Source organism: Sardina pilchardus, chromosome 10 (genome assembly GCF_963854185.1).
Source record: "Sardina pilchardus chromosome 10, fSarPil1.1, whole genome shotgun sequence".
Lineage (NCBI taxonomy): Eukaryota > Metazoa > Chordata > Actinopteri > Clupeiformes > Clupeidae > Sardina > Sardina pilchardus.
Genome location: NC_085003.1, coordinates 26,873,367 through 26,878,457, shown reverse-complemented (window position 1 = coordinate 26,878,457; position 5,091 = coordinate 26,873,367). Strand labels below are relative to the sequence as shown.

Sequence of the window (5,091 nt, the reverse complement as noted above, 5' to 3'; positions counted from 1 at the left end):
AGAGCCCAAAATCCCCCAAATCCAGCCAAAAAGGTGCCAAAACTTAACCACAAGTGGCCCAAAATGAGGCCATAATTGTGCCAAATGATTGCTGCTACATTAAAATTCCTCTTTAAAAAATATTTAAAATTTTAATCCACTATATGTTTATGTGAGTTTATTGATAATAATTATTAATTGCTATGTCCTACAGTAATATATAGGCTCATAAGGTTTATTTATATTGTGTATGTCTATATAGGTTTGCAAAAAACAAAAACAAGAAGATTAAATGCATTTCATGGTAATTTGATTTATTTATTAAATTATTTGATTCAATTCATTCATAGGCTGGTGGCTGGGTGGCTGGCGTTTTTTCAGGGCATGGCTCTCTCACAGCATCTGTAATCATACAAGCGTAACAAAATGAGTTAAGATTTGGAAGCATATACAGTACATCACTACCTACTTTTCAACGGAATGTCAGCAACATCAATATAAAGGTACCGGCCACCAGCAGGCTGCTGTAATGGTGACACAATCCACCACCTGTAACTAGACAGCTACACTGGGTCCACAAGTGAAGCACTCGCAGAGTATGAAAATAGTTTTAGAAGACTAGTCTAATTTTTCAAACATACTGTACATGCCGCTATCACATCTAGTGCACAGTGTAGTCTTCCAGTAAATATAATGAGGGTTTAAGACATGTTGGCAAAGACCTGTTACTTTAAAATTAAAAAAGGTAAGAAAAGCGGTTCACAGATACAACTACTTGTTAGTTATACTACAGCATTTGCATGCACAGATTAAACAAAAATGTGTTAGATGCTGAATTATAGAGCTTTGTAGGTACTGGAAATGAGGACTTTATCAAAGCAGACAAAACCTCTTTTTTATGGTGAAATGTATCTGCAATTCATCCTTACCTGGTAAAAGCAGTTGCAGAGGCCTTTAGTTATTGCTCTTCTGAAATAAAAAAAAAAATGTACATTTCATTAGAGAGCTTTTGAAGTAGAAGGTGGATTTTATTACAGCAGAGAAAGGCATTAATGTACAGTATGTCGACATTTACCTTCAATTCATCCTGAACTGGTAACAGTTACAAAAGTATATGGTTATCTTGTATGACTAATGTGTGGACCAAAAGTCAAATAAATCAAATATAAAACTGTACAGCTTACTTTATTGGGTGGCAGGACAGGATGAGAAAGGCTAGACCCCCAAACCAGGCTGGAGCCACTTGTGAATGGCCTGTAACACAGATACATAAATATGCATTACTTTTATCATCAGAAAGAAATTGCCAAAATATTTATCATGATCACTAATAAACCCAAGTCAAATAAATAAAATGTAAAGCTGTATACTGTAGCTTACTTTATTGGGTGGCAGGACATGATGAGAAAGGGTAGACCCCCAAACCAGGCTGGAGCCACTTGTGAATGGCCTGTAACACAGATACATAAATATGCATTACTTTTATCATCAGAAAGAAATTGACAAAATATTTATCATGATCACTAATAAACCCAAGTCAAATAAATAAAATGTAAAGCTGTATACTGTAGCTTACTTTATTGGGTGGCAGGACATGATGAGAAAGGGTAGACCCCTAAACCAGGCTGGAGCCACTTGGCCTGTAACACAGATACATAAATATGCATTACTTTTATCATCAGAAAGAAATTGACAAAATATTTATCATGATCACTAATACACCCGAGTCAAAAATGTAAAGCTGTATACTGTAGCTTACTTTATTGGGTGGCAGGACATGATGAGAAAGGGTAGACCCCCAAACCAGGCTGGAGCCACTTGTGAATGGCCTGTAACACAGATACATAAATATGCATTACTTTTATCATCAGAAAGAAATTGCCAAAATATTTATCATGATCACTAATACACCCAAGTCAAATTAATAAAATGCAAAGCTGTATAGCTTACTTTATTGGGTGGCAGGACATGATGAGAAAGGGTAGACCCCCAAACCAGACTGAAGCCAATGACCTGTAACACAGACACATAAAATATGCATAACTTTTATCATCAGGGGAAAAAAGCCAAATATTTATTATTACCAATATTACACCCCATTAATAGCATTATATTGGGATCCAGCGAATATGGTGTTAATCATTGTGCCCTTATATTTTATGGAAGTTAACGAGTAATCTCTACTATTCAATTGAAAAAGTCACCAGGAAACATGCCTGAAAACCAGACGTTTTAGATTGAATAGTAGGCCGGTTTCTCGCTAACGTGTACAAATGTAAGGGCACGAATCCCGATGGTACTTCTTGCTGCCATGTACGAGTTCAGAAGTCTCAAATATGTCTGAGCATGCGCGTGACATGGCGCATCGCTTGCATTACTAGAGCTACGTCGTTCATAATTTAAAATCACCAACGATATCTTATCCCGGACAGGTAATCAATGTGAAATCAGCCTCCCTCCAAAAACGAAATGAGATGTAAACACATCTAAGTCTTCTTAAAGACTCCCCAGTCCAACATCTAAGCTTTCATTGACGTTAACAAAAAACTAGTTTTCATGACAGTTTAACGTTATCGTTAGTCAACAAGCTAACGCTAGCTCACGCAAACCAACTTGTTCACAGGCATAAAGTTAGCGTTCAACCAAATCAAGCTTCGCTCAATTTTAACTCAGTTTTAACTTTTAGCTTTGATTAAAAAGTTAACAAAGTCCAAGTTGGACCAGATTCATGGATTAAAGTTTTCCGTCATATGACGGATTTCCGTCAACCGGAGGCGCTAGAGGTCAATCATGAGATTGATGCAGATCCGGGGAAAAAATATTTGGGGGGGGGGGGGGGGGGGGGTATGCGGCGCGACCTCCCTTGCAAGCTGCAGTGATGGTTACACCTCTTGTTGAACCCTGTTTTGTGATAGGCCTGTGTTTTAGCCTATGTTAAAATCTTCGTTGTGCGCAAAATAAATAAATAAATAAATGCGGTCGTGCAACTGCGTTGATGAACATTAGGCTATATACTACTAGGCTACTACTATTAGGCTGCTGCTGCTACTACTAATAATAATCATCATCATCATCATGATACAATAATAAACGAGAGAAAGGCCAATTGAAACAGATGAAAGAACAGTCTTGATTTATAGCCTACTTTGGAGCCGCATGCTTAACATAGCCTATTAGGCTTTTGTAGGTTAAACAAGCGTTGCAGAAGTTCAGGAAAGCTGTCGTTTTTTCGGTTTAATTAGTCTATGATTTGGGCTAATTATTCTTCATAAAAGTAAAATGAAAATAAACAGTAGTTTCGCCAGTTGTAATAGTAAGCTATAGAATAGCTTCAGGACAGACATCCACGCACTAGCTGCGCGAAGTTCTGCGTTGTTTGCGATGACTTCTTGTCCGCTAGTTCCCCGATCTCATCAAATTAGACTACTTAGAGGTCGGCAGTGTTGGGGAGCTTAAAGATGAATAGTCAAAAAGAACATGGCTATAGCCTACTTTCGGTCATTATTAATATTAATAGAGTCGGGTGCGCCCGAAACGCAGAGACAGACAACGGAAAAGTGTGTGTCTGCGCCACGCCACTATCAGGCTATCCTACTGTTTAGTTTAACTGCTAATTTCTCTAAAAATAATTATAATAAGCCAACAAGGTTAATTTATACAATTCAAAAGGATCCAGTAGCTTAGGCTATGTCTATACAGTTTGCCTAATTTGTCTTCTTCAAAGAGAAAGTCGTAGGTCCGTTTCCAATAAACGAAACTTTTATATTAGGAGTCCTGACTGACGCGTGTTCTTATAAAAACGTATTGTCTTCCAGTTAATATTCTTGGATGTTTATTGTAACAAACAGCACAGTTCTCATACAATTGACACGACCAACACGGTCAGAAATACCGTGGAACTCCTAACATTTCTGCCGTGCATCACGTTCTCCAACAACTAAAACGTCTTAAAGCGACATGCACCTTTAATTAAACAACATGTCACCTAATCACACTAAGTAAAGTTACACCAAATTATATCCTGACATCAGCAAACATCAGAATTCTTTAGCATATTACATTTCAAATCAATTATTCCAAATCTTCAATAACAGAGGCCTATCTGACGGTTAACCTATGGCTGTGAGTTTTAATTGTTTTCATGCATGTCTGGTGAGGATTGAGGAATGTTTTGGAGACATACGTGCATTTTAGGCATAATGCTGGCCCTAATCTCTGATTGAAAATGCACAGAATTTATGCATTTACATAACAGTATTTAATACATTTTCTCAGGGGTGACAGTGACTCCCCCAACCCCCTATTTTTTTTTTTTTTGGGGGGGGGGGGCAACGGGCTATGGCCGGCCCTCGGAGCACTCTTAATAAGCAACAGTGTGCAGTATTGAATAGCTAGGCCTACTTTAAAATGTGTTACTTGTAAACGGAGGGTACAATTAGTCTGTATGGCCCTATTTTATGTAGGTCTGCGCCAAGGCCCTTTGATTTGCCTCACTTGCGTGTGTCAATTTTTAATTTTTTTTTTGGACAAAACAATTTCAGTCAGATGAGTTTTTTTCACTTTAATCCATGCCAGATTTAGCCCTGTCTAAAGTGAGCTAAATTAGCTTGCGCAAGCTAGACGTTAGCTGCTAGGTGGTGTGTAAATGTGAACTATCATCAGATGGCCAAATTACGGATTATATCAGCAAATAAATAAAGCTAGATAATGTAACTTGTGTTATAGCAGTACGTTTTCACTGGATATAACTGCATAAATAAAGCATATAGAAGCATACTTACAGTGAGCCTTCAGACACCGCCATTTCGTCTTCTACTGAGCACTTCATCAGCGAAAAAAATGAAGAAACCGTTACTCCGTCTTTTGGCTATCCACAAGGATGCCAAAACGTAGTCCCGCTCTTCACCCAGTATTATGGCTACCCAGACATATGCCATAACTCACCCGTATAGTTATCTATCCACTGGCGCCTTTTTATCTTTTATGGCAAACCATAATCATGCCAAAGTTAAGACGAAAGCTTTATCTTGCTTACTTTTAGGCCAAAACAAAGCCAAAAACACCACATGTATGCCAAACTACAGCCAGAATGTTTGCTATCTGGGATCTGTC

At 38.0% G+C, this 5,091-nt stretch overlaps 1 long non-coding RNA gene across 2 annotated transcripts; it reads right to left on the bottom strand.

Annotated features, from left to right (window-relative positions):
* Positions 1 to 272: 272 nt before the first annotated feature.
* On the bottom strand, positions 273 to 5,091 carry LOC134094078 (uncharacterized). 2 transcript variants are annotated; one of them, XR_009940415.1, is made up of 8 exons: positions 4,761 to 5,091; positions 1,930 to 1,992; positions 1,739 to 1,808; positions 1,556 to 1,619; positions 1,360 to 1,429; positions 1,164 to 1,233; positions 909 to 948; positions 273 to 381 (listed from the first exon to the last, which is right to left on the bottom strand). It is a non-coding gene; the product is annotated as an uncharacterized LOC134094078 (long non-coding RNA). The 2 variants fall into 2 exon arrangements; XR_009940416.1 differs by lacking the exon at positions 1,360 to 1,429.